The following is a 24,048-nucleotide window of genomic DNA, read 5'->3' as shown; positions in this document are numbered from 1 at the left end:
ATCATGGTTCCAGTGGACCTCAACAAATTGTTGACATTCATCAAAGACTTTCACAAATTTAGCTGCATCTTTGAACAAAGTGCACCATCACAAACCCACTAATAGAACTTATTTTACGATGGTGTTTGCCAAGAAATATTTTTTCAGCTCTACGGTTGAGTGGGCTTGCTCAAGGACATCAATAGATTCGAATTCCTAAGGATTAAGCCTCATGATCCTATCTTGGCATAACTTATTTAATTGCCCTACATTTAATTCGTAAGAAGCGGTACCTTTTTCATAAGGCACCATGTATGTCTTGATTGAGGAGTCTTTATTGGGGAAAACCACTAGCCAAATAATGGGCAATCTCTTCGGCCCGTTCCAAAACAATGTAGAGTTTGAATAGTAGCGTGTCACGTAGTTCGTCTACTCCAACCGGTGGTTCTTCATTGGAGATGCATGATAAGTGATTGGAATGCACATACTGTGAGCTTTTTCGCACACTGATATTGAACTCTAGTAGGATCTGCCATCGGGTTTTCCTTCTTGTAGTGCAATGCTTATTGACCAAGTAGAGAAGCACCAACTAATGGTCTACAAAAAATACAAATTTGTTTGCCAAAAGACGATAGTGGTATTTCTTTATAGCATCCACCATTAATAGTTCTTCCCTTTCTATGATGGTGTAGTTTCAGCATTGTTCAACGGGTAGGGATGGAAAAGCTAATAGGGAAATCCATATCATACTATCTTGGTTGTGCCAAAACATAGTTAAGTGAAAAAGCCAAGTGTAACCTCTATGGGGATGCCCATTAATTTATTTTGAGATATTTTATTTTGGATGCACCTTTTATTTATATCATCTACCCCAAGATTAATGTGTTTAATCAAGTTGTGTGCACTAGTATGATGTCCACCAAGATTAATGTGTGTAATCAACTATTTGTGTTGGTATGATATGGTTTAGGGTTTAGAGCTCGTGACCCTACTGAGATAACAATTTTCTCTTTCTATCTTGGGGGCCAATGGGTAGTACCCAATTGAGTTCATCTATGTATGGGGACAGGCATAGTAGTGTGGAGGAGAGGGTATTCAAGTGAGAGTGTGGAAGTTTAAATATGGATAGCATAGTCTTGCATTTGTAGTGAGCAGTAGGCTTATGTGATTTAGTATGAATGAATTTTTAAAGTTCCTTATACTATGTAGCATGCCTATGATCTAGAGAGTGAGTAGTTTACTGTGTTGCTTCTTGTATTGAGCCTCTTGGGTATTTTCTATAATATGCATGCTTATGGACTCTCTCTCTCTCTCTCTCTCTCTCTCTCTCTCTCTCAAGAGCTGTAAAATCCTAAAAGATGTTTCATGGTTCTATCTCTTATCCTCATGAGCATAGCCTAGATGCTATCTCTGCGTAAGAGTTGTAAAATGTTAATGTACGTTTCATGGTTCTATCTCTCATCACATCAGCATAGCCTAGATATTGTCTAGACTCTAGTCTAGATAGCAAAAAGCTAACCAAGGCTCCAGATTGGTGTGATGCTAGCCACGACCATATTACATTAGGCATAGTCGGATACCATGGCTAGAAGATGCTGATTGAGTGGTTGATATGCCAAATACAAGATTTACCAAAATAGGCTATATGCTACATGGGGGGGTTGTGATCTCATAATGTTCCACAAGTAGGATCTTTCACTACATAATACCTTAAAACTCAAATTGCACTACAACAAGGATAGATAAGAATAATGTATTTACGGAAGTCATACAATAGATGATAAAGCCCCATGTCCATGTGCTTCTATGAACGAAGCTTCAATGGCTAATCTAGATTTAATAAGATGAAGGCTATATGTTAGTAGAAGCTAGGGAGTAAACTAATGAATTGTGTAGAGAAATGGGTCGATCGTGTATCTACATAGGCATATAGACACGACCCTATATGTCAACGGTCAGAGTCAGTGTCACAATCAATGCAACGGTGTAGACTCATCAGCCCATAAAGATAAATTGCTAGGCATTTTTTTCACCTCTCATGGCCATTGGGGACCCAAAACATGGTTGGTATTAACGTTTGAAAAGAAATGGGCTCCTCATCTTCTATAATTAGTGTTGTTACCTATCTGGTGGCTAGTTGTAAGGTAGCAATTTGCGAATCCTATTCTATTTGGCATTGATTGTACCCCATTCATTCTAGTCTATTTGGCATTGATTGTGCCACATCCATTCTCATCTTCTATAATTAGTGCAGTTACCTAGCCGACGGCTAGTTGTAAGAGGTAGCACTTTGGGAACCCTACTCTATTTGGCATTTCTTGTGCCCCATTCATCCTCATCAGAGGATCACTTCTTAATGCATGGTACCTACCTATAGGCATAACATAAAACTTCCCTTCCAAGGGGTTATTTCCAATGTGAAACATACTAGTGAATGATCAATCCTATGCATGAGGTTTTGAATGTGTCTACTCCTTCAACTCTTGTGTTTGTGGAGTGGATGTCAACAAATAATTGAAGTGCACACCAAGCTGCACGGGACAGTAGGTTATATCTAGCACCCATGTCGATGACCCATGAGCTTGCGTGGGGCTATTTTCTTTGTGGTGCCATGAATGTCTGTGTGCTTCACCTCCTAGTCCTCCTCTTCTAAGTCATCGACTCTGGCCATGTCAACCCATTTTGCAACTTTTCTTGTCTATTCTTAGCTTCTTGCTAGGCTTTACATTTTAGTGCACCTTCTTTTATTTTCTTTTCTTTCTTTTGATGAATAACCTTTAAGACATTCATAGCCTTTAAGACATTCATATAGTTAGCACCCAAGTTTGCTACTATTGAAGAATCCTTGTATTTCCATAGTGCAGTGATCCTTATGGGGTGAGTTTGCACACAAGGAATGGTCCAATACCTTTAAGACATTCATAGCCTTTAAGACATTCATATAGTTAAAGGATCGTAGTAGCGTCCAAGTTTGCTACCATTGAAGAATCCTTGTATTTCCACATTACAGTAGTCCTTGTGGGGTGAGTTTGCACATAAGGAATGGTCCAATCCCTTTATACTTTAACTTACACTTTTGGTTTTGTGCTATACATGATGTAAACCATGTCCCTGACTTTGATATCTTTGTCTTTGAGATTTTTATTAAACCATTCCTTGCACCTCAACTTTTTACTATCATTTTGTAGTAGACAGTGCACAGTTTGGCTTCTTTTAAGTGTTCAAGTTCAAACAATCGATTGGTCAGTAAATTTTTATCAATATTCCTTGACACTGATTCTTAATTTGGGTACAAAGAAATCCATAGGCATGATGTCATTTGTTTCGTATATCAAGTTAAAAAAATGTCATGTGGATGGCTACTTTGTAGGCCAGTTGGTAACTTTTGTTCCCAGTCACATTACAAAAGGCTTCCACTATCTTGGGCAAGATAGCACATATAATCATATTGGTGCTCTTAGCATGGCCGTTATCTTGGGGTAGTAAGCTGAGAATTTGCAATGTGCTGTCGTGAATTCAATCAATAAGAACTTGATTACATCGTTGATGATGAAGTGAGTCCATCTATCACTTACTAGTTAGTTCGAGTGGGATACCCAAATCTAGTAATTATATTGTGAAAGAATTTGGCTTTTTCCCTGGCATTAGCCTTTATGGTAGCATGGGCATTAACTTATTTGGTGTAGTAGTTCATTAGCACAATGATAAATTGCGCTTACAACTATTGGACTAATCATTCCAACAAAGTCAATGCCCCATCTCTCAAAAAACAAATGGTTATAGAGACACTACAAGGTGCAAGGGTATTTTATCACGGTTGTAGACTAATCATTCCAACAAAGTCAATGCCCCATCTTTTAACAAATGGTTATAGAGACACTAAAAAGTGCAAGGGAATTTTATCATGGTTGTGGATCTCAACAAATTGTTGACATTCATGAAAGACTTTCACAAATTTAGCTGCATCTTTGAACAAAGTGGGCCATCACAAACCCAATAATAGAACTTTTTTTACAGTGGTGTCTGCTAAGACATATTTGTTCAGCTCTACAGCTGAGTGGGCTTGCTCAAGGACATCAACAGATTCGAATTCCTAAGGATTGTGCCTCATAATCCTATCTTGGCATAACTTATTTATTAATTCCCCTACATTTAATTGGTAAGGAGCGGTACCTTTTTGATAAGGCACCATGCTCTGTTTTGATTGAGGAGTCTCTATTGGGGAAAACCATTAGCCAAATAATGGGCAATCTCTTCGGCCCGTTCCAAAACAATGTAGAGTTTGAATAGTAGCGTGTCAGGTAGTTTATCTACTCCAACTGGTGGTTCTTCATTGGAGATGCGTGATAAGTGATTCGAATGCACATGCTTTGAGCCTTTTTGCACACTAAAATTGAACTCTAGGAGGATCTGCCATCGGGTTATCCTTCTTGTAGTGCAATGCTTATTGACTAAGTAGAGAAGCACCAACTAATGGTCTACAAAAAATATAAATTTGTTTGCCAAAAGATGATATTGGTATTTCTTTATAGAGTTCTTCCCTTTCTATGATGGTGTAGCTTCAGCATTGTTCAACGGGGTAGGGATGGAAAAGCTAATAGGGAAATACATATCATACTATCTTGGTTGTGCCAAAATATAGTTAAGTGAAAAAGCCAAGTGTAACCTCTATGGGGATGCCCATTAATTTATTTTGAGATATTTTATTTTGGATGCACCTTTTATTTATATCATCTACCCCAAGATTAATGTGTTTAATCAAGCTGTGTGCACTAGTATGATGTCCACCAAGATTAATGTGTGTAATGAGCTATGTGCATTGGTATGATATGGTTTAGGGTTTAGAGCTCGTGACCCTACCGAGATAACAAATTTCTCTTTCTATCTTGAGGGCCAATGGGTAGTACCCATTTGAGTTCATCTATGTATGGGGATAGGCCTAGTAGTGTGGAGGAGAGTGTGGAAGTTTAAATATGGAGAGCATAGTTTTGCATTTGTAGCAAGCTTATGTGATTTAGTATGAATGAATTTTTGAAGTTCCTTATAATATGTAGCATGGCTATGATCTAGAGAGTGAGTAGTTTACTGTGTTGCTTCTTGTATTGAGAGACTTGGGTATTTTCTATAATATTCAAGCTTATGGACTCTCTCTCTCTCTCTCTCTCTCTCTCTCTCTCTCTCTCTCTCTCTCTCTCTGTGTCTGCTACATAATGTCCACAAGTAGGATCTTTCACTACATAATTCCTTAAAACTCAAATAGCACTACAACAAGAATAGATAAGAATAATGTATTTACGAAAGTGATACAATAGATGATAAAGCCCCATGCCATGTGCTTCTATGAAGGAAGCGTCAATGGCTTATCTAGATTTAATAAGATGAAAACTATATGTTAGTAGAAGCTAGGGAGTAAACTAATGAATTGTGTAGAGAAATGGACTGATCGTGTATCTACATAGGCATATAGACACGACTCTACAGGTCCACGATCATAGTCAGTATCACGAATATCACCCCCTTTTTGAGAAAGATAATTCAGGAAGAAAAAGAGATGTGAGGTAAATAGAAGTGATGAGATGTGTGATGTAAATCAGATAGATGTGAATGAAGGGATGAATAGATGTGATGTGAATAGAGGTGATGAGAATGAAGGGATGAATAGATGTGATGTGAATGATGTGATGAATAGATGTGATGTGAATAGAGGTGATGAGATGTGAGGTAAATAGATGTGAAGAGATGTGTGATGAGAATCAGATAGATGTGAATGAAGGGATGAATAGATGTGATGTGAATAGAGGTGATGAGATGTGAGGTAAATAGATGTGAAGTAAATAGATGTGAAGAGATGTGTGATGTGAATCAGATAGATGTGAATGAAGGGATGAATAGATGTGATGTGAATAGAGGTGATGAGATGTGAGGTAAATAGACGTGAAGAGATGTGTGATGTGAATAGAGGTGAATCAGATAGATGTGAATGAAGGGATGAATAGATGTGATGTGAATAGAGGTGATGAGATGTGAGGTAAATAGATGTGTGATGTGAATCAGATAGATATGAATGAAGGGATGAATAGATGTGATGTGAATAGAGGTGATGAGATGTGAGGTAAATAGATGTGATGAGATGTGATGTGAATCAGATAGATGTGAATGAAGGGATGGATAGATGTGATGAGAATAGAGGTGTGATGAGATGTGAGGTGAATAGATGTGATGGGATGTGTGATGTGAATCAGATAAATGTGCATGAATGGATGGATGGATGTGATGTGAATAGGGGTGAAGAGATGTGAGGTGAATAGATGTGATGAGATGTGATGTCATGTGAATCAGGATATAAATGAATGATATGATGTGAGTGGATGTATGTGAAAGAATGGATGTGAATGTATGTAAAAGAATGTGATGTGGATATGTATGTGAAGGAATGTGATGTGATGAAAAATGATGTGATGTGACATGAATATATGTGGATGTGAAGTGATAGATATGAATGTATGAATAGATGTGGGTAGTCATACAGGTGAGATGATTGGATGGATGTGTATGAATGAGATATGGTGTGGATAGAAGTGATGAGATATAATGTGGATAGAATGTATGTGATGGGATGGTTATGAGAATGTATGTGGTGGGATGGTTATGAGAATGTATGTGGTGGTATGAATGAATGAATGTGATGGATATGAATGAATGAGATATGATGGGTGTAAATGGATGTGATGTAATTGAATGTGATGGATATGAATGAATGAGATATGATGGGTGTAATTGAATGTGATGGACGAGAATGAATGTGATGGATATGAATGAATGAGATATGATGGGTGTAATTGAATGTGATGCACGAGAATTAATGTGGTGTCATGAAAATTGTGATGTGTGATTATGATGTGATGAGAAATGTGATGAGAAAGGGAATACAGATGAAATGAATGAGGAATGATGTGGAATAATGTGGAAAGATGAGAGTTCGCTATAGAAACTGTATTTATGACCTGTTTTTAAAAAATGACTGTTTTATGTCAAGAATGCTGGGGAAGCATTTTGATCGTCTTGTGAATGAGGTCGTGGAGACCTAATCTGATAAAGTTGCAACAATTGACGAAGAGTCAATGGAGGATGTCTCGCGTAGCAAGGTCGGTCGAGGTCTTGACCCGCCTTGGTTCGATTAAAATGGTGAGCTTCCAGTACAGTGGATGAGGGACCAAGGAAGCGGCCTATGAGTGAAGCGCTAGGTGACCTGCGAGACGAAGGATCCTAGAGGGTGCTGACCATATGGTGCTCGGGCTCTGGGTCGCCGAAGATACCCACATGTGCATCGTGGAAGATATTGGAACAAGGAGTAAGAGTTGTTTTCTGAATTCGGGCATGGGTCTGGTTGATTGGTCTTGCTGGTCCTCAAAACGGATGAGTCCATGGCTCTTTTCTATGGATCGTTGGTTGATCTTGCTGATCTTTAAAGGAGATTCCATTTTTGATATGTGAATATATTGCCGATTACTATGAGCTAGGAACTATCAAAAAAGCCCCTGTGAGTGGACAGGTGGTGAGCATTCTGGTTGCCAATGATGCCATAGATATACCGATGGAATGATTGGAAATAAAGATTCAACCGGAGATTTTGAGGATTATGACCAGTGATACTATGGTTTCATTAAATGATTGTTTTAAAGACAGCTGATTCTGTGAAAAAGGCAATTTCATATTGGGTGTGTAAGTGGTGTGACTAGTTTTAAGTTTGCATGAATATCCTACTAGGGGGCTTGGAAACTCTTTTCCCTGGTACTCTGGACAAAACGTAACCAAATTCTTAATTGGATCCCATCACTACAGTGGTTGGGCAGTTGGCTAACCCATGGGACTAGATGGGGTTAGGTTGGACTGATGGATCCCTAAATTTGAGACTCAATTTTGTTATGGTACGATAGATGAAGTAAATCCCAGACAAAAATTATTCTATGGAAAAGAATCAACGGCTGTGCCTCTCAATGAGGAAAAAAGCATTGGTCTCTATGATCCAAGTGCAATCTTTCCCTGATTTGACTATGGGACTTACGGGTTCGGTTAGATCAGTTCAGTTAGTTAAGACTTTTTGACTACGTTAGAGAAAATTTATCATGGAGGAATCACCCGTGCTTTCCGGGCAATGGGAAGTATTTCCGGGTTCAATTTTGGAAGAATCGATGGATTAGTCTCTTGTCCGGATATCCCTGGGCAAGGCCCCGAGTGAGGGACCCTAGCCCGTGCAAGAAGTGCTACTTTCACTGCTAGCGGCCCTGAATTCATTGCACGGTGGGGACAGGGACCTTACAGAGTGGGATTGCTCAAGGACATCAACAGATTCGAATTCCTAAGGATTGTGCCTCATGATCCTATCTTGGCATAACTTACTTAATTGCCCTACATTTAATTGGTAAGGAGCGGTACCTTCTTAAAAAGGCACCATGCTCTGTCTTGATTGTTGAGGAGTCTCTATTGGGGAAAAACATTAGCCAAATAATGGGCAATCTCTTCATCCCATTCCAAAACAATGTAGAGTTTGAATAGTAGTGTGCCACATAGTTCGTCTACTCCAACCGGTGGTTCTTCATTGGAGATGTGAAATAAGTGATTGGAATGCACATGTTATGAGCCTTTTTGCACACTAAAATTTAACTCTAGTAGGATCTACCATTGGGTTATCCTTCTTGTAGTTCAATGCTTATTGAGCAAGTAGAGAAGCACCAACTAATGGTCTACAAAAAATACAAATTTTTTTCTCAAAAGATGATAGTGGTATTTCTTTATAGCATCCACCATTAAGAGTTCTTCCCTTTCTATGATGGTGTAGTTTCAGCATTGTTCAATGGGTAGGGATGAAAAAGCTGATAGGGAAATCCATATCATACTCTCTTGGTTGTGCCAAAACATAGTTAAGTGAAAAAGCCAAGTGTAACCTCTATGGGGACGCCCATTAATTTATTTTGAGATATTTTTATTTGGATGCACCTTTTATTTATATCATCTACCCCAAGATTAATGTGTTTAATCAAGTTGTGTGCACTAGTATGATGTCTACCAAGATTAATGTGTGTAATCAGTTATGTGTATTGGTATGATATGGTTTAGGGTTTAGAGCTTGTGACCCTACCGAGATAACAACTTTCTCTTTCTATCTTGAGGGCCAATGGATAGTATCCAATTGAGTTCATATATGTAAGGGGACAGGCGTAGTAGTGTGGAGGAGAGTGTATTCAAGTGAGAGTGTGGAAGTTTAAATATGGATAGCATAGTCTTGCATTTATAGTGAGCAGCATGCTTATGTGATTTAGTATGAATGAATTTTTGAAGTTCCTTCTACTATGTAGCATGCGTATGATCTAGAGAGTGAGTAGTTTACTGTGTTGCTTCTTGTATTGAGCCTCTTGGGTATTTTCTATAATATGCATGCTTATGGACTCTCTCTCTCTCTCTCTCTCTCTCTCTCTCTCTCTCTCTCTCTCTCTCGTCTGGATAGATCATATTTGGTCTCTTGGGATTGTTCCTATGATGTTAAAAGAGCTTCTTCTTCTTCTTCTTCTTCTTCTTCTTCTTCTTCTCTCTCTCTCTCTCTGCTCAAGAGCTGTAAAATCGTAAAAGATGTTTCATGGTTCTATCTGTTATCCTCATCACACCATAGCCTAGATGCTGTCTCTGCTTAAGAGTTGTAAAATGTTAATGTACGTTTCATGGTTCTCTCATCACATCAGCATAGCCTAGATGTTGTTTTGGACTCTAGTCTTGTGAGATCCCTCTGCCCCCTCTGCGCGGCGGACTCCCGGCGGAAGCAGTTCCCTCAAGCGCGGGGCAGGGTTCTCACTCGGGGCCTCGTCCTTGCATGTCCGGGCACGAGACTAGGCTGGTGGTCACTCCGAATACCGAAACCGAGAAAAATTCCCATGCCCGAAAAGCGGGGACGATTCCACCTTTTTGAATTTTTCTTAACGAGTTTTCTAATGAGATCAAAATCTAAACTAACCTTCATCTGATAAAACCAGATAGAAGGGAAACTATCACTGATATAATTTGATCATTTTAGTAAAATCAACGCTTTTTTCTTGATTAAGATCAGGCACAACCGTTAATCCACTTATTGAAAAATTTATCAGGGAATTGTCGAACTATTCGAATCTTAGCATAATCCTAAGATTTTTCAGTTTGATTATTAAAACTCCACTGATTCTAGCCTAACCCCATCCGGCCCATGGGTTAGCCACCACCCTACCACTGGAATCGGTGGAACCAAACAAGTACTCACCCATCCATAATTGAATTGTCTTTCTTAACTTTAGCTTTAGAAAACAGATACGCACACACTCCTCTTTATTAAAACTTTAACAAAAACAATCCTTCATAAACAATTTACGGGTTATACATGTCATACTTCAAAATTTCCATTGAGTCTTTGTTTCTCAACAAAATAGTATCACTCTGGACTCTTCGTTGAGACCAGCGAGTCAACAATGAGATCCAGTGATAGATTACAAAAAACATAGGTCCATCATATAATATCTTCCCCTCAACATACGCATGGATGTCCTCGGCACCGCGAGCCCGTGCATCGCCTAGTCAGAACCCTCCAGGATCCTCCTTAGGTGTCCTGGCACTTCACTCAGGGACCACTTTGTCAGCCCTCGTCCATCGTACTGGAAGTGCACCATTTTAACCATATCGAGGCTGGTCAAGACCTCGGTAAGTTTTGCCGCGTGAGCTGTCCCTTGAACACTCCCCGCCAGCTGTTGCAACCGAACTTCCCTTAGATAAACATATATGCCAAATGCTCCATCTAGCATTCTAGCGTAAGACAGTCTTTTAAGAAGGCAGGGTTTCTATGCAAGTTTACAGTTTTGATTTTTGTTTGAATACCATGAGTATATCGTAAATCCGTATCTCAATACTTCTAGATCCAGTTTTCAATTCCAAACAGAATTCCTCGAATTCTGTTAACATGATCCTCAGATCAAAATCACAAGTCTTAACTTAGTTTCAGATTCGATGGGTGATTTGAGTACTTTTTCCCTGAACTTGGCACATCGTCATTGATTGAAACTGACGAAGAAATTAGGTCTTGGTCAATAGTCTGAGTCAGATTTTAGGTCTGGAAAGGTTCTTCCTAAAATTATCTTTCTCGAAAGGTGTTGCCATATATATATAGGCAGTGATGTGTGTGAACACACTTAGGACCGTCGGGGCACTTTTTTCCTCTTTAGGAGGTTTTTTCTCCCGGCTTCTATATACGCCCATCAGTCTAGGGCTATCTTATCTTTTGTACATTGACACAATCTAATACACTTTGTGTTGTGTGCATTCTTGCTCCTTCTTCTCCAAGCTTTGTGTGCTTTCCTGTAACCCTAATTCCAACAATTGGTATCAGAGCAGGCATCGACTCCCAGGGCTACGCCACCAGCACCCTCCGACTCACGTTCTCCGATTGAGGTGAGCTTTCACGAGCGCTTGCAGGTCTCTATACTCTGCAAATAAGCCCATAGGGCTTGGCATTCTCAGAATTTGCATCTGAGGTCGTTTCGGGCTCCGTTTTTGCATTTCAAGTTTTGCACAGGTGTTTTCGTCATTTTCTGCAGAAATTTCGACAGTGAAGTTTTCTGCAAAACAGGCATACGTGTTCTATTGTGGACCGTGCTACATAGCACAAGTTGTCTTCTGTTCAGTCTTTGCTTCATTACAGGTAGCTTTTGCATCAGTTTCAGTCAGTGGCCATGGCTGATAACAGCAATGATGTATTTCGCATGTTGTCTGCTGGATGGAGACAGCAACTACCCACTTTGGGCATACATGACGCAGCATGTTTTGGTTGCAAAAGGAGTGTGGAACATTGTGCAGGATACGGACGTACGTCCAGGTTCTGTGGATGTAGGATCTGTTGAGGATGTTGCAGGTTCTAGCAGCTCTACTGTTGCTGCTGTTTTACCCATTGCTGAACAAGCTCGTTGGGATGGTAAAGATACGCAGGCTCATGCCTTGATTGCACTTTTTGTTAAACGTAACATCACCCCACATATTCGTTCAGCTAAAACAGCAAAACAGGCTTGGGATATTCTAGCTGGTTTGTATGCAGGTCGTAACGAGGCAAAAATCGCTTACTTACGTAAAGAGCTAGAATTGAAGATTATGCAAGAAGATGATGACATGAATGTTTTTCTTGCTGAGATTAAAGATCTCAAAGAACAGTTGATTTCTGCAGGTGAGATTATTCCTGATCATTCTCTTGTGTAGACTGTTCTTGATGCTTTACCTGAGACATATCAGACTTTTGCTTCCACGTGGAGACTTCTTAATGAGGACAGACCTGATGCTGTCAAGTATGATACTTTAGTCAACAAGATCTTGCAAGAAGTGCAGTCCAGGCAAAACAAGGCCAGGCAGCGTGTAGTTGATCAAGCATTTATTGCTGCCCAGCAGCAGAGAAGAAGTGGTAAGGCAGCCCCTTCCACTGTTTCTTCTCCTATTAGTAGGTCTGCAACTTCTTCTCCTTCCACAGGTAGCAACAATAAGTCTGAGAAGGCTCTTGATAAAGGCAAGAAAAACACCAAGTGCAACTATTGTAAGGCAAATGATCATGTCATTAAGAATTGCCCTAAGCTAAAGGCTAAAGAGGCAAAGAAGAAAGAGTCAAATGTAGCCACAATAGCGGATGCTTCTATAAATGCAGATTCTGCAAATGTTGTGCAAGATACAGAATGGGCGTTTAGCGTGTATTGCCAGTATGACACATCTGTACATGATGCATGTTTGGCAGCTTCTGTTGACTCTAATGTATGGTATTTTGACAGTGGTGCTACAAAGCACATTACCTCGCATCGTGATATGTTCACTTGTCTTGAGGCTGTCCCTAATGGGAATACTGTCACATGTGCCAATAATGCTTCTTACCCAATGAAGGGCATTGGTAAAATTATGCTTACTGCTGCAAATGGCAGTGCTTTCACACTTTCAGATGCTTTGTATGTGCCAGTAATAAAGAAGAATCTATTGTATGTCTCTGCACTTGCTAGACTTGGACTTGTAGTCAAATTTGTGGATGACAGATGTATTTTTCATGATTTGACTTCTGGTGATACGATTATTGTATCTGGCACCTTGTTTCGTGGGCTGTATAGGCTCAATTCTTATGACAAGTGTGTGGAAGATTCAGCAAATGCAGTTTCTGATGAAAAGGCAGTTTCAGATGCAAAACTATGGCATGCTCGTTTTGGTCATCTGAACTTTGCTAGTTTGCTGCGTTTGCAGAAATTTCATATGGTTGCTTCATTGCCCCCTCTTGAGGCACCATTGAAACATGTTTGTGAAGGTTGTATTTTGGGCAAAATGCAACGTTCTGCGTTTCCAAAGGATGGTTCTGTGCGGGCCACTCGCAAATTGCAGCTTGTACATAGTGATGTATGTGGGCCTATGCAAACTCCGTCATTTGGTAAACACTTGTACTTCGTGACTTTCATTGATGATTACTCAAGGCATGCATGGGTATATCCACTGAAGGCAAAGTCTGAAGTATTTTTGTGCTTCAAACAGTTTATGCTTATGGTTGAAAATGTATCCAATTGTACTTTGGGCACCCTCCGTTCTGATCGAGGGGGGGAGTACATGTCTAAAGAGTTTAATGCATTTCTGGCTAGTCGTGGGATAAAACACCAATGTACAGTGCCGTATACCCCTCAGCGAAATGGTGTTGCTGAGAGGAAGAACAGGTCACTTATGGAGATGGCACGATGTATGGTCAAGAGCCAAGCTTTGCCACATGCATTTTGGCTTGAGGCTGTCATGTGTGCTGCATATGTACTCAACAGGTGTCCCACTAAGGCCTTGCAGTCTATTACTCCATACGAAGCTTGGCATGGCAGGAAGCCTTCTATTGGTCACTTGCGTGTCTTTGGTTGCTTGGCCTATGCTTTAGTGCCTATGCAACAACGCAGAAAATTGGATGATAAGACTGTCAAATGCATTTTTGTTGGTTACAGTGCTGAGAGCAAGGGTTATAGATTGTATCATCCACAGTCAAAGCGTATCTTGATTAGTCGAGATGTTGTTTTTGTGGAAGATGCTGTGCAGCCTTTGTTATCATATACCAAAGAGACAAGTGTGAGCTCACGAGATATATTTGATACGTTGTTGCCTCTATTTACAGGTGGGAATTCAAATGTAAGTCCTAATGAGGCAAATATTCAGCCTATGCAGATTTCAAACGACATCATAGATCAGCCTATTTCTGATGCAGATTTACAGGATGTAATTCATGAGGATAGGGCTGAAAATGAGCAGGCTAGAGGTATGCCTAAATGGCTGGTGCAAACCTTGCGTGATAGTAAGATTGATGCACCTATGACTAGTCGTACTCGTTCAGGTTTTCAGCATGCCTCTTATGCATCAGATTGTTATGCTTTGGCTGTGTCTAGTATGTGTGAAGAGGAAGAACCTCTTTCATTTGATGAGGCACAAAATTCAGAAAATTGGTTAGCTGCAATGCAAAGTGAATATGATGCTATAATGAAGAATGGTACATGGTCTTTGTGTGATTTGCCTATTGGTAAAAAGGCCATTAGATGTAAGTGGGTTTTTAAATTGAAACGAAAGCCAGATGGCAGTGTTGATCGCTATAAGGCTAGACTTGTTGCAAAGGGTTATGCTCAAGAAAAGGGCATTGATTTTGATGAGACCTTTGCTCCCACTTGTCGTATGATTACCATTCGTAGCATTTGTGCATTGGCAGCTCATAATGGTTGGAATGTACATCAGTTGGACATAAAGACTGCGTTCTTGAATGGAGATTTGCATGAGGAGGTGTATGTATCGCAGCCTCGTGGTTTTGTTCAAAGAGGGCAGGAAAACAAAGTGTGCAGGTTGAAAAAAGCTTTATATGGTTTAAAGCAAGCTCCACGAGCTTGGTATGAAAAGATACATGCATATTTGACTGCACATGGTTTTCAGAATAGTCCAACAGAAAGCACTTTGTATGTTAAACATGTGGATGATGCACATCTAATCATTGCTCTCGCTGCTCACAAAACCAAATGAGAGTCATATTGCTGATTTTAAGGCTGATTTGAATGCCTCTTTTGAGATGTCAGATTTGGGGCATTTGAATCATTATTTGGGAATATAATTTAAGCAGTGTGATGGAGGTATTGCTTTGTGTCAGACAAAGTATATTGAGACATTGTTACGGAGATTTGACCTTGAAGACTGCAAGCCTATTGCTACTCCAATGGAGATAGGTTTGAAGTTGAGTCTTCATGATGCTGGAGATCACTGTGATGTCACACTCTATCAGACAGCTGTTGGTTGCCTCATTTATGTATGCATTACGAGGCCGGACATTCAATTTGCAGTCTCACAGGTGAGCAGGTTTATGCATAGCCTAGGGTCTCAGCATTGGAAGGCAGTTAAACGCATCTTTCGCTACTTGAGTGGCACCATACATCTTGGGTTGTTTTATCCCAAGGGGGGATCGTTGCCGCCAGATTTACATGCTTTTTCGGACTCAGATTGGGCTGGTTGCTATGACACAAGAGTGTCCACAACAAGTGGTTTTTGTTTCATGCTCGGTAGCTCATGCATATCTTGGTTGAGCAAGAAGCAACCTACTATGGCCACTTCTAGTTGTGAAGCTGAGTACAGGGCAGCTTTCACAGCTACGGTTGAGTGTGTGTGGCTCAGACGGCTTATGGTGGCTGACTTGGGTGTTGGACAGGAGTCTGCCACCTCTATCTTCACTGACAATCAGAGCGCATTGGTAGTTGCAAGAAACCCAGTTTTTCATGCTCGCACAAAGCACATTGAGGTGCATTATCACTATGTCAGGGAGAGACTCTCATCAGGAGAGATCAGCTTGGCCTATGTGCCAAAACAGGACAACCTCGCCGATCTTTTCACAAAGGCGCTTTCTCGTGAGAAGTTCAAAGCTTTTCGCAAAGCTTTGGGCTTGCTCCCCTTTGTGGACTGATCTACTTTGGGCATGGCACTCCCCTATACATGAGTGCCAGCTCTCGTTCACACCATCACTCCCAGGGGGGATTTGTTGCCATATATATATAGGCAGTGATGTGTGTGAACACACTTAGGACCACCGGGACACTTTTTTCCTTTTTAGGAGGTTTTTTCCCCCGGCTTGTATATATGCCCATCACTCTAGGGCTATCTTATCTTTTGTACATTGACACAATCTAATACACTTTGTGTTGTGTGCATTCTTGCTCCTTCTTCTCCAAGCTTTGTGTGCTTTCCTGCAACCCTAATTCCAACAAAAGGTGCTATCTCAATTTCTCTTTTTCTAAAAATTTCTTTCGACGAATATTTGTTTACAGATTTCAAAAACATGGATTTCTTGAGGAATATTCATTTACGTCAATCTCTGATTAAAATTTATCTTTTATGCATAATTCTATGCATTAAAATCAAATATGATAAAAGTAACACTTTTATAATAAAAATTTATCTTTTATGCATACTTCTATGCATTAAAATCAAATATGATAAAAGTAACACTTTTATAATAAAAAATTATCTTTTATGCATACTTCTATGCATTAAAATCAAATATGATAAAAGTAACAGAGTCTAAGCGTTCCAGTTCTCTTTTTCTGAAAGAGAACTGGCGCACCTAACTGGGTCTTACAAACCCTTGTTCTAACAGCTGCCTAAGTTGTTCCTTGAGTTTGATGGCTTCAGGAACTGGCATTTTGTATAAGCATAGGGCTACTGGTTGAGCAGGGGTCAATTTAATCACATGATCTACTTCCCGAATTGGAGGCATTTCAGTTAGCTCTGCTGGGAATAGATCATCAAATTTACTTAACCATTCTGGTTCTTAAGCTTTAAGCTTTGAGTTTACTGGGTTCATTTTGACAACATAAATTTGCTGCTTCTTCCTAACTCCTTTTAGTAACCTAGAAGCTTTTACTAACTGAAGGTCTGGGGATCCGGAAACTCCAGTTCCATGGACTTTGTTCCCGTGAAGGTCATGGAAGGAAATGGTTCCATTGTGACAGTGTATGTCAGCTTGATTTTTGTGGAGCCAATCCATTCCAAGGATCCCGTCAAAAACCCCTAGAGGTAAGACTTTGAACTGACAGTCGGTTACATTACCATCTAGATTGAACTGGATAAGATCTGTCTCATGGTGAGTGAAAAGAGTCTTCCCACTGGCCAATTCAACTTGCATAGGTTTCCCTGATTTCTATTCTAAGACTAGCTTATGCAAGCATCCAGGGGAAATGAATGAATGAGAATTGCTTGAATCAATCAAAAGCTTAAAAGGCTTACCCTGATACTCTGTTGGAGTATGGATGACGAGGCTAGGCCCTTGATTTTCAATTGCAACATAGATCTGCCCTTTTTCCTCTTCTACTACATCTAAAATTGTAACTGCTCTGGCTGCTGCAGTCTGAGGTAGAACTCTTTCTCTTTTGTTGCCCCAGTTCTGGGAAGGAGTTCTAAGATTACTCCAGAGATAGAGGCAGATGGTTGAGCTGGAGTTCTTCTGGGGTTTCCCTGGCTTGGGCGAGACGGACCCTGATTAGACTGGAATGAAGGGGTTGGTCCCGAAATTCGGGGTCCTTGACCTTCCTGTTCTCTTGACATGGCAAGAGTCGGGCAGTCTTTTAACTGGTGACCAAAACCCTGGCATCCAAAACATCGGTTTTTAGTATTGAACTCATCCTTCTGAATTCTTGAAAGAGGTGGGGTTCCTGAGAAAGTACTCTAGGGGAAGGGTCTTCCTTCACTTCTGAATCTTCCTGCATCCTGATTCTGATTCGGGCCTTGCTGCCTCTTTAGGGGTGGAAAGTTTGAAGTACTACCCTGGGCTTGGAATCTTTTAAAGTTAGAGGGTGCAGGTTTTGGTGGGACCTTTACTACAAAGGCTTTGGCAAAATCTTTAGCCATTCTTACTGCTTCAGCCATGGACACTGGTTTGGCATTTTTGACCAGTGTGTCCAAGGGTTCGTTCATTCCCCGAATGAATCTGGCCATGAGTTGTTCTTCATCTAGAGGTGGTGAATATTTGAGTAGAAGAGCAAAGGCCTGGTGATATTCCTCGATGGTTTTGCTCTCCTGCTTTAGTTCTAAGAATTCGTTCATTTTGGTTTCTAAAAATCCAGGAGGACAAAATCTCTTTCTTAGATAGGTTTTTAGATCATTCCAGGACTGAGTATTTCTGTCCAGAGATGGTTGGTGTCACAGTGGTTCCTCCATGCTACCCTGGCTGTTTCCACTATTTTCAGCCGGGCAAGAGCCATTTTGCTCCGCACATTGTAGCCTGTGACGTCAAAATACTCTTCCATGGCTTCCACCCATTTCTCCACAGCCTTGCCCAGGTTCTCCCCTTCTCCTTTGAAGGGTCCTGGCTGAGTCCTATGAAGAGCCTTGCGAACATCAAGGTCAAGCTCGTCATCTTCAGAGACAGGGTTTGGCTGACGACCACGGTTTCCTCGTCTCATGATTCTGCCAAAAATTTATATATTATTAAATTTTTATTTTGATATTATCCACAAGATCCTAAGACTTAAGAGTTTCGAAAAACAATTTCTTAAACAAGACAATGATCTTATTGGAGATCTATGACATATGTCCGATAACGGATTTTTCTTTATCAGATCGTCAACAATAAATAATCACTTATACAATAGGGAATTTTTTTCTCCAGAAAATATTTTTTATATAAAAGTTGCAATATATACGTAGAGAAGCTTGGCTCCAAAATTCAAAATCTCCTCGGGAGATGCATAAGAGGACCGTACTGGGCCATAGTCATGCCCTGTTACATAAGTTCTCTAACTCCGAAGGGTGCTATTATTTTCTCCTTAGGGATAAATCGACTAAGGAGTCTATAAATTTGGCATGAAAGTCTAAAATTCCGAGGTGTTGAATGATATAGAATGACACCACGTGTCATTTTCAGCCTTAACAGAATCATAGCCAATGAGAGGTTCTGCCACAGCATTGCACGGCGGTCGCAAGGGGCGTGGACATATTGCCCTGCAAACCACTTATGCTGTAGTCTCTCCACTGGATTAGGAAAATATAAATCCTCGAAATGGCGTGCGAGTCTTGCTCGGCTTGTTCGAGTAGAAGCGGAAGAGATGAGATGCTCGAAGGCAAACACAATCATATCTTGAGACTGGGTGAGGTCGGGAATACCAGACCCCGACAGGTTTTGCCGCGTGAGCTGTCCCTCGAACACTCCCCGCCAGCTGTTGCAACCGAACTTCCCTTAGATAAACATATATGCCAAATGCTCCCTCCAGCATTTTGGCGTAAGACAGTCTTTTAAGAAGGCAGGGTTTCTATGCAAGTTTACAGTTTTGATTTTCGTTTGAATACCATGAGTATATCGTAAATCCGTATCTCAATACTTCTAGATCCAGTTTTCAATTCCAAACAGAATTCCTCGAATTATGTTAACGTGATCCTCAGATCAAAATCACAAGTCTTAACTTAGTTTCAGATTCGATGGGTGATTTGAGTACTTTTTCCCTGAACTGGGCACATCGTCATTGATTGAAACTGACGAAGGAATTAGGTCTTGGTCAATAGTCTGAGTCAGAGTTTAGGTCTGGAAAGGTTCTTCCTAAAATTATCTTTCTCGAAAGATACTATCTCAATTTCTCCTTTTCTAAAAATTTCTTTCGACGAATATTTGTTTACAGATTTCAAAAACATGGATTTCTTGAGGAATATTCATTTACGTCAATCTCCAATTAAAATTTATCTTTTATGCATACTTCTATGCATTAAAATCAAATATGATAAAAGTAACACTTTTATAATAAAAATTTATCTTTTATGCATACTTCTATGCATTAAAATCAAATATGATAAAAGTAATACTTTTATAATAAAAAATTATCTTTTATGCATACTTCTATGCATTAAAATCAAATATGATAAAAGTAACACTTTTATAATAAAATTTTATCTTTTATGCATACTTCTATGCATTAAAATCAAATATGATAAAAGTAACACTTTTGATATAAAAAAATTCTTTATGCATACTTCTATGTATGAAAATAAAAAATGATAAAAGTAACACTTTTGATATAAAAAATTATCCTTTATGCATACTTCTATGCAATAAAAATGATAAAGTAACACTTTTGATATAAAAAAATTTATCCTTTATGCATACTTCTATGCATGAAAACCAACAATGATAAATTAACACTTTTGATATAAAAAATTTATCCTTTATGCATACTTCTATGCAATAAAAAAATGATAAAAGTAACACTTTTGATATAAAAAAATTTATCCTTTATGCATACTTCTATGCATGAAAATCAACAATGATAAAAGTAACACTTTTTTGATATAAAAAAATTTATCCTTTATGCATACTTCTATGCATGAAAATCAACAATGATAAAAGTAACACTTTTGATATAAAAAAAATTATCCTTTATACACATAATCAAAATGTATCTCCTATGCATGAAAATGATACTTTAGAATATAGAAACCATAAGGATTACTCCTTTAGGATAATAAAAGATGAATTTTATTTCACTAATTTCTAAAAATTTTACCATAACCACCTTTGTATGGCTGACCATTTTTCAATTTTTTTAAGTCTTAAAAACTAGTTAAAAGTGCACCAAAAGTATTGAAATTATCCTAAAGTATATTTTTTCTCTTAATTAAGACAACATTATAAAAACTTGACATTAATCATTAACCATTCACTTAGGATAGAGAATGATTAGTTTTGCTAGAGAAGAGAGGGGAATGCCTTTTTGTAATGAGGCATAACATTTTTAGAGAAGACAAAGCATAAAAACCATTTAAAACCATAAAAACCATAAAATAAGTGAAAAAAAAAGAATCACGAACTTACTAATGACTTTGATAGCTTTCCTTTGGCTTGATGGTTTGAGGGTTCAACTCTTGTTTGAACAAGAGTGGCCACCAATCTTTGGAAGAGGGAAATGTCAAAAACTAGTGAATTATTAATAAATTCACAGTTCTTGGCTTGGGTGGAGTAGAGTTGTTAACAGTGCATAAAACACTATTGAGTTTTAACAAAGGGGAAGGCTTCTATTTATAGAAAAAAGTGAGCTCCTAACCAAACAAACTTATTCTAGAATTTTCCAATTTAGTTTGGTCAATTTTTGACCATTTTTAGGTCATTTGAGCTAACTTTTTGGAACTAGACTTGGATTAGGACAGAGGAGAGATGAAATATCTCAATTTTTGAAGATTTAAAACTCAATTGCACATGTGAAGTAGGCGCCTCATTCATGAGGGAAAAATCCCCATGCAGAGGTGTCAAAAATGCATCATTACTTCTAAATATCTCCCCTTTTTAACTATTAGCCTTGTCCTTATTCAACTCTTCATCTTATGTGAGTATTTACTTCTAAATATCTCTCCTTTTTTAACTATTAGCCTTGTCCTTATTCAACTCTTCATCTTATGTGAGTATTTACTTCTAAATATCTCCCCTTTTTTAACTATTAGCCTTGTCCTTATTCAACTATTCATCTTATGTGAGTATTTACTTCTAAATATCTCCCCTTTTTAACTATTAGCCTTGTCCTTATTCAACTCTTCATCTTATGTGAGCATTCTCATTTTTGGGTAATTTCTTTTACAAATTGGATTTATCTCCTCCCCACACATGGATTGATCCTATTGGCCCACAGGAACCTTAATTGGACCATAATCCAAATTTTTTTGAAAATCTAGACCCTTAGGCTAAGGTCCTGTATACCCAATTCCAATTAATTTCCATTGCACATTGGAAAGTTCTTTTTGAATTTCTGTTTCAGGAGAATTAATTTTAATAAGATGAGATATTTTTCTATCCAAAATAATTCAAAATCTGAATATTCTCTCTCTAGAATATTTTCTCTCTCTCTCTCTCTCTAGGCTAAAACAGTTAGAAACAAGATCTTTTATATTTCTGAAGAGGGATTTGATTACACGGGAAGATGCTGGACATCTTGAGAGACTGGGGAGGAATCTTACAAGTTTAGATAGCCAAAAGCTAACTAAGGCTCCAGAGATTGGTGTGATGCTAGCCACCACCTTATTACATTAGGCATAGTCGGATAGATGGCTAGAAGATGCTGATTGAGTGGTCGATATGCCAAATACAAGATTTTCCAAATGGGCTATATGCTACACGGGGGGCTATTTTCTCATAATGGTCCACAAGTGGGATCTTTCACTACATTATACCTTAGAACTCAAATTTCTCTACAACAAGGATAGATAAGAATAATTTATTACGAAAGTCATACAAATTTCTCTACATTATACCTTAGAACTCAAATTTCTCTACAACAATGATAGATAAGAATAATTTATTACGAAAGTCATACAATAGATGATAAAGCCCCATGCCCATGTGCTTCTATGAAGGAAGCTTCAATGGCTAATCTAGATTTAATAAGATGAAGGCTATATGTTAGTAGAAGCTAGGGAGTAAACTAATGAATTGTGTAGAGAAATGGGCCGATCGTGTATCTACATAGGCATATAGACACGACCCTATAGGTCAACGATCATAGTCCGTGTCACAATCAATGCAATGGTGTAGACTCATCAGCCCATAAAGATAAGTTGCTATGCATTTTTTGCACCTCTCATGGCCATTGGGGACCCAAAACATGGTTCATCCAAAAGGATTGGGGTTTGGTATTTTGTTGCATGCTCCAATTGGTGGCATGGATTCAACTAGTGTATGCTAGACCTTCCTTTGAATGAGTAGTGCCCATATTTTCCATTTCCCTTCATAGTAGTAACCTTGTGCCCAGAGGATAAATTTTGGTACTTATCATGAAAATATCGATGTTGTTAGGGACTGATAGGTGGTCTTGATTGTGCAAGGTTAGAAATGTTAGCAGTATTGGTGCTAGTTGGGTTAGTTATCAGAGAGGCAACTTGTGTTGAGGGGATGAGGGGGTTTTTGAGACAGTGAAGGTTGATCCTCGTTAGGCAAGGCTTTTAATGAAGCTTGGTCACTTGGCCCTACAATCAAGTATAGAATAGGCCTCTTTTTAAGTAGCTTGGTTAAAGTGTGGGTTTTTTTGAGATATGTGATGGGTTGGATCACTTATTTTATGGGAGAATGGTTTTTTGGTATTAACATTTGACAAGAAATGGGCTCCTCATCTTCTATAATTAGTGGAGTTATACCTATCCGGCGGCTAGTTGTAAGGTAGCACTTTGCGAATCCTAGTTTATTTGGCATTGATTGTGCCCCATTCATCCTAGTCTATTTGGCATTGATTGTTCCCCATCCATCCTCATCTTCTATAATTAGTTAAGTTACGTGTCCGACGGCTAGTTGTAAGGTAGCACTTGGCGAACCCTACTCTATTTGGCATTGATTGTGCCCCATTCATCCTCATCAGAGGATAACTTCTTAATGCATGGTACCTACCTGTAGGCATAACATAAAACTTCCCTTCCAAGGGGTTATTTCCAATCTGAAACATACCAGTGAATCATCGATCCTATGCATGAGGTTTTGAATGTGTCTACTCCTTCAACTCCTGTGTTTGTGGAGTGGATGTCAACAAATAATTCAAGCGAACACCAAGCTGCACGGGATAATAGGTTATGTCTAGCACCCATGTCGATGACCATGAGCTTACGTGGGGCTATTTTCTTTGTGGTAGCGTCCAAGTTTGCTACCGTTGAAGAATCCTTGTATTTCCATAGTGCAGTGATCCTTATGGGTTGCGTTTATATGCAAGGAACGGTCTAATACCTTTAAGACATTCATAGCCTTTAAGACATTCATAGTTAAAGGACCGTAGTAGCGTCAGAGTTTGCTACCATTGAAGAATCCTTGTATTTCCACACTACAGTGATCCTTGTGGGGTGAGTTTGCACACAAGGAATGGTCCAATCCCTTTATACTCTAACTTACACTTTTGGTTTTGTGCTATACATGATGAAAACCATGTCCCTGACTTTGATATCTTTGTCTTTGAGCTTTTTATTAAAACATTCCTTGCACCTCAACTTTTAACTATCATTCTGTAGTAGTGCGCAGTTTGGCGTCTTTTAAGTGTTCAA

Source organism: Cibotium barometz, chromosome 25, assembly GCF_041138505.1.
Source record: "Cibotium barometz isolate CiBa-2024 chromosome 25, ASM4113850v1, whole genome shotgun sequence".
Taxonomy (NCBI): Eukaryota; Viridiplantae; Streptophyta; class Polypodiopsida; order Cyatheales; family Cibotiaceae; genus Cibotium; species Cibotium barometz.
This window is presented reverse-complemented; position numbering follows the sequence as displayed.